The sequence below is a fragment of the Anoplopoma fimbria genome, chromosome 4, assembly GCF_027596085.1.
Source record: "Anoplopoma fimbria isolate UVic2021 breed Golden Eagle Sablefish chromosome 4, Afim_UVic_2022, whole genome shotgun sequence".
NCBI lineage: Eukaryota > Metazoa > Chordata > Actinopteri > Perciformes > Anoplopomatidae > Anoplopoma > Anoplopoma fimbria.
The window spans coordinates 17,964,800-17,978,996 of NC_072452.1; the positions used below are offsets into that span (position 1 = coordinate 17,964,800).

At 31.4% G+C, this 14,197-nt stretch overlaps 9 non-coding genes across 9 annotated transcripts; all 9 read left to right on the plus strand.

Moving 5' to 3' along the window:
- The first annotated feature begins 633 nt into the window (after window positions 1-633).
- On the plus strand, window positions 634-705 carry trnae-uuc (transfer RNA glutamic acid (anticodon UUC)). Its single transcript has one exon. It is a non-coding gene; the product is annotated as a tRNA-Glu (tRNA).
- A 452-nt stretch (window positions 706-1,157) lies between these two features.
- On the plus strand, window positions 1,158-1,229 carry trnae-uuc (transfer RNA glutamic acid (anticodon UUC)). Its single transcript has one exon. It is a non-coding gene; the product is annotated as a tRNA-Glu (tRNA).
- Window positions 1,230-3,426: 2,197 nt separating this feature from the next.
- On the plus strand, window positions 3,427-3,498 carry trnae-uuc (transfer RNA glutamic acid (anticodon UUC)). Its single transcript has one exon. It is a non-coding gene; the product is annotated as a tRNA-Glu (tRNA).
- Window positions 3,499-5,259: 1,761 nt separating this feature from the next.
- Window positions 5,260-5,331, plus strand: trnae-uuc (transfer RNA glutamic acid (anticodon UUC)). Its single transcript has one exon. It is a non-coding gene; the product is annotated as a tRNA-Glu (tRNA).
- A 1,664-nt stretch (window positions 5,332-6,995) lies between these two features.
- Window positions 6,996-7,067, plus strand: trnae-uuc (transfer RNA glutamic acid (anticodon UUC)). The gene has a single exon. It is a non-coding gene; the product is annotated as a tRNA-Glu (tRNA).
- A 679-nt stretch (window positions 7,068-7,746) lies between these two features.
- On the plus strand, window positions 7,747-7,818 carry trnae-uuc (transfer RNA glutamic acid (anticodon UUC)). Its single transcript has one exon. It is a non-coding gene; the product is annotated as a tRNA-Glu (tRNA).
- A 1,053-nt stretch (window positions 7,819-8,871) lies between these two features.
- trnae-uuc (transfer RNA glutamic acid (anticodon UUC)) lies at window positions 8,872-8,943 on the plus strand. The gene has a single exon. It is a non-coding gene; the product is annotated as a tRNA-Glu (tRNA).
- A 682-nt stretch (window positions 8,944-9,625) lies between these two features.
- On the plus strand, window positions 9,626-9,697 carry trnae-uuc (transfer RNA glutamic acid (anticodon UUC)). The gene has a single exon. It is a non-coding gene; the product is annotated as a tRNA-Glu (tRNA).
- A 693-nt stretch (window positions 9,698-10,390) lies between these two features.
- trnae-uuc (transfer RNA glutamic acid (anticodon UUC)) lies at window positions 10,391-10,462 on the plus strand. Its single transcript has one exon. It is a non-coding gene; the product is annotated as a tRNA-Glu (tRNA).
- Window positions 10,463-14,197: the final 3,735 nt, after the last annotated feature.

Below are 14,197 nucleotides of genomic sequence, written 5' to 3' on the forward strand. Positions count from 1 at the left end.
ACTTTGAACATTGACTTTCATGTCAAAGAACAGTGTTGTCATGTCAATTAAAGCTCATTGAAACCCATTTAAAAATATTTTTTTTTTGTCAAAAAAAGTCATAGTATTGTATGTCGAAAAAAAAAAAAGTCTTAGTATTGTATGTCGAAAAAAAGTTCCGGGTTCAACTCCCGGTATGGGAACATGACTTTAAACAAACTTTGAACATTGACTTTCATGTCAAAGAACAGTGTTGTCATGTCAATTAAAGCTCATTGAAACCCATTTAAAAATATATTTTTTTTGCCAAAAAAAGTCATAGTATTGTATGTCGAAAAAAAGTCTTAGTATTGGATGTCGAAAAAAAGTCCCGGGTTCAACTCCCGGTATGGGAACATGACTTTAAACAAACTTTGAACATTGACTTTCATGTCAAAGAACAGTGTTGTCATGTCAATTAAAGCTCATTGAAACCCATTTAAAAATATTTTTTTTTGCCAAAAAAAGTCATAGTATTGTATGTCGAAAAAAAGTCATAGTATAGCATGTCAAAAAAATTCATTGTATAGTAAGTTGAAAAAATTCCTAGAATGACATGGCATAAAATGTCATAGTATAGCATGTCATAAAAAACAAATACATTTCTAAAGAAGGTCCCATATGGTCTAGCGGTCAGGATTCCTGGTTTTCACCCAGGCGGCCCGGGTTCAACTCCCGGTATGGGAACATGACTTTAAACAAACTTTGAACATTGACTTTCATGTCAAAGAACAGTGTTGTCATGTCAATTAAAGCTCATTGAAACCCATTTAAAAATATATTTTTTTTAGTCAAAAAAAGTCATAGTATTGTATGTCGAAAAAAAGTCTTAGTATTGTATGTCGAAAAAAAGTCCCGGGTTCAACTCCCGGTATGGGAACATGACTTTAAACAAACTTTGAACATTGACTTTCATGTCAAAGAACAGTGTTGTCATGTCAATTAAAGCTCATTGAAACCCATGTAAAAATATTTTTTTTTGTCAAAAAAGGTCATAGTATTGTATGTCGAAAAAAAGTCATAGTATAGCATGTCAAAAAAATTCATTGTATAGTAAGTTGAAAAAATTCCTAGAATGACATGGCATAAAATGTCATAGTATAGCATGTCATAAAAAACAAATACATTTCTAAAGAAGGTCCCATATGGTCTAGCGGTCAGGATTCCTGGTTTTCACCCAGGCGGCCCGGGTTCAACTCCCGGTATGGGAACATGACTTTAAACAAACTTTGAACATTGACTTTCATGTCAAAGAACAGTGTTGTCATGTCAATTAAAGCTCATTGAAACCCATTTAAAAATATATTTTTTTTGTCAAAAAAAGTCATAGTATTGTATGTCGAAAAAAAGTCTTAGTATTGTATGTCGAAAAAAAGTTCCGGGTTCAACTCCCGGTATGGGAACATGACTTTAAACAAACTTTGAACATTGACTTTCATGTCAAAGAACAGTGTTGTCATGTCAATTAAAGCTCATTGAAACCCATTTAAAAATATATTTTTTTTGTCAAAAAAAGTCATAGTATTGTATGTCGAAAAAAAAAAAAGTCTTAGTATTGGATGTCGAAAAAAAGTTCCGGGTTCAACTCCCGGTATGGGAACATGACTTTAAACAAACTTTGAACATTGACTTTCATGTCAAAGAACAGTGTTGTTGTCAATTAAAGCTCATTGAAACCCATTTAAAAATATATTTTTTTTGTCAAAAAAAGTCATAGTATTGTATGTCGAAAAAAAGTCATAGTATAGCATGTCAAAAAAATTCATTGTATAGTAAGTTGAAAAAATTCCTAGAATGACATGGCATAAAATGTCATAGTATAGCATGTCATAAAAAACAAATACATTTCTAAAGAAGGTCCCATATGGTCTAGCGGTCAGGATTCCTGGTTTTCGCCCGGGTTCAACTCCCGGTATGGGAACATGACTTTAAACAAACTTTGAACATTGACTTTCATGTCAAAGAACAGTGTTGTCATGTCAATTAAAGCTCATTGAAACCCATTTAAAAATATATTTTTTTTGTCAAAAAAAGTCATAGTATTGTATGTCGAAAAAAAGTCTTAGTATTGTATGTCGAAAAAAAAGTCCCGGGTTCAACTCCCGGTATGGGAACATGACTTTAAACAAACTTTGAACATTGACTTTCATGTCAAAGAACAGTGTTGTCATGTCAATTAAAGCTCATTGAAACCCATTTAAAAATATATTTTTTTTGTCAAAAAAAGTCATAGTATTGTATGTCGAAAAAAAGTCTTAGTATTGTATGTCGAAAAAAGTTCCGGGTTCAACTCCCGGTATGGGAACATGACTTTAAACAAACTTTGAACATTGACTTTCATGTCAAAGAACAGTGTTGTCATGTCAATTAAAGCTCATTGAAACCCATGTAAAAACATTTTTTTTTTTTTCAAAAAAAGTCATAGTATTGTATGTCGAAAAAAAGTCTTAGTATTGTATGTCGAAAAAAAGTTCCGGGTTCAACTCCCGGTATGGGAACATGACTTTAAACAAACTTTGAACATTGACTTTCATGTCAAAGAACAGTGTTGTCATGTCAATTAAAGCTCATTGAAACCCATTTAAAAATATACCCATTTTTGTCAAAAAAATCATAGTATTGTATGTCGAAAAAAAGTCATAGTATTGTATGTATGTCAAGGCATAAAATGTCATAGAAAAAAAGTCTTAGTATTGTATGTCGAAAAAAGTCCCGGGTTCAACTCCCGGTATGGGAACATGACTTTAAACAAACTTTGAACATTGACTTTCATGTCAAAGAACAGTGTTGTCATGTCAATTAAAGCTCATTGAAACCCATTTAAAAATATATTTTTTTTGTCAAAAAAAGTCATAGTATTGTATGTCGAAAAAAAAGTCATAGTATTGTATGTCGAAAAAAAGTCATAGTATTGTATGTCGAAAAAAAGTTCCGGGTTCAACTCCCGGTATGGGAACATGACTTTAAACAAACTTTGAACATTGACTTTCATGTCAAAGAACAGTGTTGTCATGTCAATTAAAGCTCATTGAAACCCATTTAAAAATATATTTTTTTTGCCAAAAAAAGTCATAGTATTGTATGTCGAAAAAAAGTCTTAGTATTGGATGTCGAAAAAAAAGTCCCGGGTTCAACTCCCGGTATGGGAACATGACTTTAAACAAACTTTGAACATTGACTTTCATGTCAAAGAACAGTGTTGTCATGTCAATTAAAGCTCATTGAAACCCATTTAAAAATATATTTTTTTTGTCAAAAAAAGTCATAGTATTGTATGTCGAAAAAAGTCATAGTATAGCATGTCAAAAAAATTCATTGTATAGTAAGTTGAAAAAATTCCTAGAATGACATGGCATAAAATGTCATAGTATAGCATGTCATAAAAAACAAATACATTTCTAAAGAAGGTCCCATATGGTCTAGCGGTCAGGATTCCTGGTTTTCACCCAGGCGGCCCGGGTTCAACTCCCGGTATGGGAACATGACTTTAAACAAACTTTGAACATTGACTTTCATGTCAAAGAACAGTGTTGTCATGTCAATTAAAGCTCATTGAAACCCATTTAAAAATATATTTTTTTTGTCAAAAAAAAAAAGTCATAGTATTGTATGTCGAAAAAAAGTCTTAGTATTGTATGTCGAAAAAAAAAAAGTCATAGTATTGTATGTCCCGGTATGTTCAACTCCCGGTATGGGAACATGACTTTAAACAAACTTTGAACATTGACTTTCATGTCAAAGAACAGTGTTGTCATGTCAATTAAAGCTCATTGAAACCCATTTAAAAATATATTTTTTTTGCCAAAAAAAGTCATAGTATTGTATGTCGAAAAAAAGTCTTAGTATTGGATGTCGAAAAAAAGTCCCGGGTTCAACTCCCGGTATGGGAACATGACTTTAAACAAACTTTGAACATTGACTTTCATGTCAAAGAACAGTGTTGTCATGTCAATTAAAGCTCATTGAAACCCATTTAAAAATATATTTTTTTTTGTCAAAAAAAGTCATAGTATTGTATGTCGAAAAAAAGTCATAGTATAGCATGTCAAAAAAATTCATTGTATAGTAAGTTGAAAAAATTCCTAGAATGACATGGCATAAAATGTCATAGTATAGCATGTCATAAAAAACAAATACATTTCTAAAGAAGGTCCCATATGGTCTAGCGGTCAGGATTCCTGGTTTTCGCCCGGGTTCAACTCCCGGTATGGGAACATGACTTTAAACAAACTTTGAACATTGACTTTCATGTCAAAGAACAGTGTTGTCATGTCAATTAAAGCTCATTGAAACCCATTTAAAAATATATTTTTTTTGTCAAAAAAAGTCATAGTATTGTATGTCGAAAAAAGTCTTAGTATTGTATGTCGGAAAAAAAGTCCCGGGTTCAACTCCCGGTATGGGAACATGACTTTAAACAAACTTTGAACATTGACTTTCATGTCAAAGAACAGTGTTGTCATGTCAATTAAAGCTCATTGAAACCCATTTAAAAATATATTTTTTTTGCCAAAAAAAGTCATAGTATTGTATGTCGAAAAAAAGTCTTAGTATTGGATGTCGAAAAAAAGTTCCGGGTTCAACTCCCGGTATGGGAACATGACTTTAAACAAACTTTGAACATTGACTTTCATGTCAAAGAACAGTGTTGTCATGTCAATTAAAGCTCATTGAAACCCATTTAAAAATATATTTTTTTTGTCAAAAAAAGTCATAGTATTGTATGTCGAAAAAAAGTCTTAGTATTGTATGTCGAAAAAAGTTCCGGGTTCAACTCCCGGTATGGGAACATGACTTTAAACAAACTTTGAACATTGACTTTCATGTCAAAGAACAGTGTTGTCATGTCAATTAAAGCTCATTGAAACCCATTTAAAAATATATTTTTTTTGCCAAAAAAAGTCATAGTATTGTATGTCGAAAAAAAGTCTTAGTATTGGATGTCGAAAAAAAGTTCCGGGTTCAACTCCCGGTATGGGAACATGACTTTAAACAAACTTTGAACATTGACTTTCATGTCAAAGAACAGTGTTGTCATGTCAATTAAAGCTCATTGAAACCCATTTAAAAATATATTTTTTTTGTCAAAAAAAGTCATAGTATTGTATGTCGAAAAAAAGTCATAGTATAGCATGTCAAAAAAATTCATTGTATAGTAAGTTGAAAAAATTGCTAGAATGACATGGCATAAAATGTCATAGTATAGCATGTCATAAAAAACAAATACATTTCTAAAGAAGGTCCAATATGGTCTAGCGGTCAGGATTCCTGGTTTTCACCCAGGCGGCCCGGGTTCAACTCCCGGTATGGGAACATGACTTTAAACAAACTTTGAACATTGACTTTCATGTCAAAGAACAGTGTTGTCATGTCAATTAAAGCTCATTGAAACCCATTTAAAAATATATTTTTTTTGTCAAAAAAAGTCATAGTATTGTATGTCGAAAAAAAAGTCTTAGTATTGTATGTCGAAAAAAAGTCCCGGGTTCAACTCCCGGTATGGGAACATGACTTTAAACAAACTTTGAACATTGACTTTCATGTCAAAGAACAGTGTTGTCATGTCAATTAAAGCTCATTGAAACCCATTTAAAAATAAAAAAAAAAATTCAAAAAAAGTCATAGTATTGTATGTCGAAAAAAGTCTTAGTATTGTATGTCGAAAAAAGTTCCGGGTTCAACTCCCGGTATGGGAACATGACTTTAAACAAACTTTGAACATTGACTTTCATGTCAAAGAACAGTGTTGTCATGTCAATTAAAGCTCATTGAAACCCATTTAAAAATATTTTTTTTTGTCAAAAAAAGTCATAGTATTGTATGTCGAAAAAAGTCTTAGTATTGTATGTCGAAAAAAAAAGTTCCGGGTTCAACTCCCGGTATGGGAACATGACTTTAAACATACTTTGAACATTGACTTTCATGTCAAAGAACAGTGTTGTCATGTCAATTAAAGCTCATTGAAACCCATTTAAAAATATAAAAAAAGTCATTTTGTATGTCAAAAAAAGTCATAGTATTGTATGTCGAAAAAAGTCTTAGTATTGTATGTCGAAAAAAAAAAGTTCGGGTTCAACTCCCGGTATGGGAACATGACTTTAAACAAACTTTGAACATTGACTTTCATGTCAAAGAACAGTGTTGTCATGTCAATTAAAGCTCATTGAAACCCATTTAAAAATATAAAAAAAGTTTTTTTTGTCAAAAAAAGTCATAGTATTGTATGTCGAAAAAAAGTCATAGTATTGTATGTCGAAAAAAAATGTCTTAGTATTGTATGTCGAAAAAAAATTCCGGGTTCAACTCCCGGTATGGGAACATGACTTTAAACAAACTTTGAACATTGACTTTCATGTCAAAGAACAGTGTTGTCATGTCAATTAAAGCTCATTGAAACCCATTTAAAAATATATTTTTTTTGTCAAAAAAAGTCATAGTATTGTATGTCGAAAAAAGTCATAGTATTGTATGTCAAAAAAAGTCATTGTATAGTAAAAAAATTCCGGGTTCAACTCCCGGTATGGGAACATGACTTTAAACAAACTTTGAACATTGACTTTCATGTCAAAGAACAGTGTTGTCATGTCAATTAAAGCTCATTGAAACCCATTTAAAAATATATTTTTTTTGCCAAAAAAAGTCATAGTATTGTATGTCGAAAAAAAGTCTTAGTATTGGATGTCAAAAAAAGTCCCGGGTTCAACTCCCGGTATGGGAACATGACTTTAAACAAACTTTGAACATTGACTTTCATGTCAAAGAACAGTGTTGTCATGTCAATTAAAGCTCATTGAAACCCATTTAAAAATATTTTTTTTTTGTCAAAAAAAGTCATAGTATTGTATGTCGAAAAAAGTCATAGTATAGCATGTCAAAAAAATTCATTGTATAGTAAGTTGAAAAAATTCCTAGAATGACATGGCATAAAATGTCATAGTATAGCATGTCATAAAAAACAAATACATTTCTAAAGAAGGTCCCATATGGTCTAGCGGTCAGGATTCCTGGTTTTCACCCAGGCGGCCCGGGTTCAACTCCCGGTATGGGAACATGACTTTAAACAAACTTTGAACATTGACTTTCATGTCAAAGAACAGTGTTGTCATGTCAATTAAAGCTCATTGAAACCCATTTAAAAATATATTTTTTTTTGTCAAAAAAAGTCATAGTATTGTATGTCGAAAAAAAGTCATAGTATTGTATGTCGAAAAAGTCGAAAAAAAGTCTTAGTATTGTATGTCGAAAAAAAGTTCCGGGTTCAACTCCCGGTATGGGAACATGACTTTAAACAAACTTTGAACATTGACTTTCATGTCAAAGAACAGTGTTGTCATGTCAATTAAAGCTCATTGAAACCCATTTAAAAATATATTTTTTTGTCAAAAAAAGTCATAGTATTGTATGTCGAAAAAAAGTCTTAGTATTGGATGTCGAAAAAAAGTCCCGGGTTCAACTCCCGGTATGGGAACATGACTTTAAACAAACTTTGAACATTGACTTTCATGTCAAAGAACAGTGTTGTCATGTCAATTAAAGCTCATTGAAACCCATTTAAAAATATTTTTTTTTTGTCAAAAAAAGTCATAGTATTGTATGTCGAAAAAAAGTCATAGTATAGCATGTCAAAAAAATTCATTGTATAGTAAGTTGAAAAAATTCCTAGAATGACATGGCATAAAATGTCATAGTATAGCATGTCATAAAAAACAAATACATTTCTAAAGAAGGTCCCATATGGTCTAGCGGTCAGGATTCCTGGTTTTCACCCAGGCGGCCCGGGTTCAACTCCCGGTATGGGAACATGACTTTAAACAAACTTTGAACATTGACTTTCATGTCAAAGAACAGTGTTGTCATGTCAATTAAAGCTCATTGAAACCCATTTAAAAATATATTTTTTTTGTCAAAAAAAGTCATAGTATTGTATGTCAAAAAAAGTCTTAGTATTGTATGTCGGAAAAAAAAAAGTCCCGGGTTCAACTCCCGGTATGGGAACATGACTTTAAACAAACTTTGAAAATTGACTTTCATGTCAAAGAACAGTGTTGTCATGTCAATTAAAGCTCATTGAAACCCATTTAAAAATATATTTTTTTGTCAAAAAAAGTCATAGTATTGTATGTCGAAAAAAAGTCTTAGTATTGTATGTCGAAAAAAAGTTCCGGGTTCAACTCCCGGTATGGGAACATGACTTTAAACAAACTTTGAACATTGACTTTCATGTCAAAGAACAGTGTTGTCATGTCAATTAAAGCTCATTGAAACCCATTTAAAAATATATTTTTTTGTCAAAAAAAGTCATAGTATTGTATGTCAAAAAAGTCATAGTATTGTATGTCGAAAAAAAGTCTTAGTATTGTATGTCGAAAAAAAGTTCCGGGTTCAACTCCCGGTATGGGAACATGACTTTAAACAAACTTTGAACATTGACTTTCATGTCAAAGAACAGTGTTGTCATGTCAATTAAAGCTCATTGAAACCCATTTAAAAATATATTTTTTTTGCCAAAAAAAGTCATAGTATTGTATGTCGAAAAAAAGTCTTAGTATTGGATGTCGAAAAAAAGTCCCGGGTTCAACTCCCGGTATGGGAACATGACTTTAAACAAACTTTGAACATTGACTTTCATGTCAAAGAACAGTGTTGTCATGTCAATTAAAGCTCATTGAAACCCATTTAAAAATATATTTTTTTTGTCAAAAAAAGTCATAGTATTGTATGTCGAAAAAAAGTCATAGTATAGCATGTCAAAAAAATTCATTGTATAGTAAGTTGAAAAAATTCCTAGAATGACATGGCATAAAATGTCATAGTATAGCATGTCATAAAAAACAAATACATTTCTAAAGAAGGTCCCATATGGTCTAGCGGTCAGGATTCCTGGTTTTCACCCAGGCGGCCCGGGTTCAACTCCCGGTATGGGAACATGACTTTAAACAAACTTTGAACATTGACTTTCATGTCAAAGAACAGTGTTGTCATGTCAATTAAAGCTCATTGAAACCCATTTAAAAATATAAAAAAGTTTTTTTTGTCAAAAAAAGTCATAGTATTGTATGTCGAAAAAAAGTCTTATAGTATTGTCATAGTATTGTAAAAAAAAACTCTTAGTATTGTATGTCGAAAAAAAGTTCAACTCCCGGTATGGGAACATGACTTTAAACAAACTTTGAACATTGACTTTCATGTCAAAGAACAGTGTTGTCATGTCAATTAAAGCTCATTGAAACCCATTTAAAAAATATTTTTTTTGCCAAAAAAAGTCATAGTATTGTATGTCGAAAAAAAAAAAAGTCTTAGTATTGGATGTCGAAAAAAAGTCCCGGGTTCAACTCCCGGTATGGGAACATGACTTTAAACAAACTTTGAACATTGACTTTCATGTCAAAGAACAGTGTTGTCATGTCAATTAAAGCTCATTGAAACCCATTTAAAAATATATTTTTTTTGTCAAAAAAAGTCATAGTATTGTATGTCGAAAAAAAGTCATAGTATAGCATGTCAAAAAAATTCATTGTATAGTAAGTTGAAAAAATTCCTAGAATGACATGGCATAAAATGTCATAGTATAGCATGTCATAAAAAACAAATACATTTCTAAAGAAGGTCCCATATGGTCTAGCGTTCAGGATTCCTGGTTTTCACCCAGGCGGCCTGGGTTCAACTCCCGGTATGGGAACATGACTTTAAACAAACTTTGAACATTGACTTTCATGTCAAAGAACAGTGTTGTCATGTCAATTAAAGCTCATTGAAACCCATTTAAAAATATATTTTTTTTGTCAAAAAAAGTCATAGTATTGTATGTCGAAAAAAAGTCTTAGTATTGTATGTCGAAAAAAAGTTCCGGGTTCAACTCCCGGTATGGGAACATGACTTTAAACAAACTTTGAACATTGACTTTCATGTCAAAGAACAGTGTTGTCATGTCAATTAAAGCTCATTGAAACCCATTTAAAAATATTTTTTTTTTGTCAAAAAAAGTCATAGTATTGTATGTCGAAAAAAAGTCATAGTATTGTATGTCGAAAAAAAGTCATAGTATTGTATGTCAAAAAAAGTCTTAGTATTGTATGTCGGAAAAAAGTCCCGGTTCAACTCCCGGTATGGGAACATGACTTTAAACAAACTTTGAACATTGACTTTCATGTCAAAGAACAGTGTTGTCATGTCAATTAAAGCTCATTGAAACCCATTTAAAAATATATTTTTTTGTCAAAAAAAGTCATAGTATTGTATGTCGACAAAAAGTCATAGTATAGCATGTCAAAAAAATTCATTGTATAGTAAGTTGAAAAAATTCCTAGAATGACATGGCATAAAATGTCATAGTATAGCATGTCATAAAAAACAAATACATTTCTAAAGAAGGTCCCATATGGTCTAGCGGTCAGGATTCCTGGTTTTCACCCAGGCGGCCTGGGTTCAACTCCCGGTATGGGAACATGACTTTAAACAAACTTTGAACATTGACTTTCATGTCAAAGAACAGTGTTGTCATGTCAATTAAAGCTCATTGAAACCCATGTAAAAATATATTTTTTTTGTCAAAAAAAGTCATAGTATTGTATGTCGAAAAAAAGTCTTAGTATTGTATGTCGGAAAAAAGTCCCGGGTTCAACTCCCGGTATGGGAACATGACTTTAAACAAACTTTGAACATTGACTTTCATGTCAAAGAACAGTGTTGTCATGTCAATTAAAGCTCATTGAAACCCATGTAAAAATATTTTTTTTTTTGTCAAAAAAAGTCATAGTATTGTATGTCGAAAAAAAGTCTTAGTATTGTATGTCAAAAAAAAGTTCCGGGTTCAACTCCCGGTATGGGAACATGACTTTAAACAAACTTTGAACATTGACTTTCATGTCAAAGAACAGTGTTGTCATGTCAATTAAAGCTCATTGAAACCCATTTAAAAATATTTTTTTTTGTCAAAAAAAGTCATAGTATTGTATGTCGAAAAAAAGTCATAGTATTGTATGTCGAAAAAAAGTCATAGTATTGTATGTCGAAAAAAAGTCTTAGTATTGTATGTCGGAAAAAAGTCCCGGGTTCAACTCCCGGTATGGGAACATGACTTTAAACAAACTTTGAACATTGACTTTCATGTCAAAGAACAGTGTTGTCATGTCAATTAAAGCTCATTGAAACCCATTTAAAAATATATTTTTTTGTCAAAAAATGTCATAGTATTGTATGTCGAAAAAAAGTCATAGTATTGTATGTCGAAAAAAGTCATAGTATTGTATGTCGAAAATAAGTCTTAATATTGTATGTCGAAAAAAAGTTCCGGGTTCAACTCCCGGTATGGGAACATGACTTTAAACAAACTTTGAACATTGACTTTCATGTCAAAGAACAGTGTTGTCATGTCAGTTAAAGCTCATTGAAACCCATTTAAAAATATTTTTTTTTTGCCAAAAAAAGTCATAGTATTGTATGTCGAAAAAAAGTCATAGTATTGTATGTCGAAAAAAAGTCATAGTATTGTATGTCGAAAAAAAGTCTTAGTATTGTATGTCGAAAAAAAAGTTCCGGGTTCAACTCCCGGTATGGGAACATGACTTTAAACAAACTTTGAACATTGACTTTCATGTCAAAGAACAGTGTTGTCATGTCAATTAAAGCTCATTGAAACCCATTTAAAAATAAAAAAAATTTGCCAAAAAAAGTCATAGTATTGTATGTCGAAAAAAAGTCTTAGTATTGGATGTCGAAAAAAAGTCCCGGGTTCAACTCCCGGTATGGGAACATGACTTTAAACAAACTTTGAACATTGACTTTCATGTCAAAGAACAGTGTTGTCATGTCAATTAAAGCTCATTGAAACCCATTTAAAAATATTTTTTTTTTGTCAAAAAAAGTCATAGTATTGTATGTCTAAAAAAGTCATAGTATTGTATGTCGAAAAAAAGTCTTAGTATTGTATGTCGAAAAAAAGTCTTAGTATTGTATGTCGAAAAAAAGTTCCGGGTTCAACTCCCGGTATGGGAACATGACTTTAAACAAACTTTGAACATTGACTTTCATGTCAAAGAACAGTGTTGTCATGTCAATTAAAGCTCATTGAAACCCATTTAAAAATATATTTTTTTTGCCAAAAAAAGTCATAGTATTGTATGTCGAAAAAAAGTCTTAGTATTGGATGTCGAAAAAAAGTCATAGTATTGTATGTCGAAAAAAAGTCTTAGTATTGTATGTCGAAAAAAGTTCCGGATTCAACTCCCGGTATGGGAACATGACTTTAAACAAACTTTGAACATTGACTTTCATGTCAAAGAACAGTGTTGTCATGTCAATTAAAGCTCATTGAAACCCATGTAAAAATATTTTTTTTTTGTCAAAAAAAGTCATAGTATTGTATGTCGAAAAAAAGTCATAGTATTGTATGTCGAAAAAAAGTCATAGTATTGTATGTCGAAAAAAAGTCTTAGTATTGTATGTCGAAAAAAAGTTCCGGGTTCAACTCCCGGTATGGGAACATGACTTTAAACAAACTTTGAACATTGACTTTCATGTCAAAGAACAGTGTTGTCATGTCAATTAAAGCTCATTGAAACCCATTTAAAAATATATTTTTTTTGTCAAAAAATGTCATAGTATTGTATGTCGAAAAAAGTCATAGTATTGTATGTCGAAAAAAAGTCATAGTATTGTATGTCGAAAATAAGTCTTAATATTGTATGTCGAAAAAAAGTTCCGGATTCAACTCCCGGTATGGGAACATGACTTTAAACAAACTTTGAACATTGACTTTCATGTCAAAGAACAGTGTTGTCATGTCAATTAAAGCTCATTGAAACCCATTTAAAAATATATTTTTTGCCAAAAAAGTCATAGTATTGTATGTCGAAAAAGTCTTAGTATTGTATGTCGAAAAAAAAGTCATAGTATTGTATGTCGAAAAAAGTCTTAGTATTGTATGTCGAAAAAAAAGTTCCGGGTTCAACTCCCGGTATGGGAACATGACTTTAAACAAACTTTGAACATTGACTTTCATGTCAAAGAACAGTGTTGTCATGTCAATTAAAGCTCATTGAAACCCATTTAAAAATAATTTTTTGCCAAAAAAAGTCATAGTATTGTATGTCGAAAAAATTCTTGGTATTGGATGTCGAAAAAAGTCCCGGGTTCAACTCCGGTATGGGAACATGACTTTAAACAAACTTTGAACATTGACTTTCATGTCAAAGAACAGTGTTGTCATGTCAATTAAAGCTCATTGAAACCCATTTAAAAATATATTTTTTTGTCAAAAAAAGTCATAGTATTGTATGTAAAAAAGTGTCTAAAAAAAGTCATAGTATTGTATGTCGAAAAAAGTCATAGTATTGTATGTCGAAAAAAAGTCTTAGTATTGTATGTCGAAAAAAAAAGTTCGGGGTTCAACTCCGGGTATGGGAACATGACTTTTAAACAAACTTTGAACATTGACTTTCATGTCAAAGAACAGTGTTGTCATGTCAATTAAAGCTCATTGAAACCCATTTAAAAATATATTTTTTGCCAAAAAAAGTCATCTGAGTATTGGATGTCGATGTATTGTATGTCGAAAAAAAAGTCTTAGTATTGTATGTCGAAAAAAAGTTCGGGTTCAACTCCCGGTATGGGAACATGACTTTAAACAAACTTTGAACATTGACTTTCATGTCAAAGAACAGTGTTGTCATGTCAATTAAAGCTCATTGAAACCCATTTAAAAATATTTTTTTTTTGCCAAAAAAAGTCATAGTATTGTATGTCGAAAAAAAGTCATAGTATTGTATGTATGTGTTCGAAAAAAAGTTCCGGGTTCAACTCCGGTATGGGAACATGACTTTAAACAAACTTTGAACATTGACTTTCATGTCAAAGAACAGTGTTGTCATGTCAATTAAAGCTCATTGAAACCCATTTAAAAATAAAAACATTTTTGCCAAAAAAAGTCATAGTATTGTATGTCGAAAAAAATTCTTAGTATTGGATGTCGAAAAAAAGTCCGGGTTCAACTCCCGGTATGGGAACATGACTTTAAACAAACTTTGAACATTGACTTTCATGTCAAAGAACAGTGTTGTCATGTCAATTAAAACTAATTGAAACCCATGTAAAAATATTTTTTTTTGTCAAAAAAAGTCATAGTATTGTATGTCGAAAAAAGTCTTAGTATTGTATGTCGGAAAAAAGTCCCGGGTTCAAC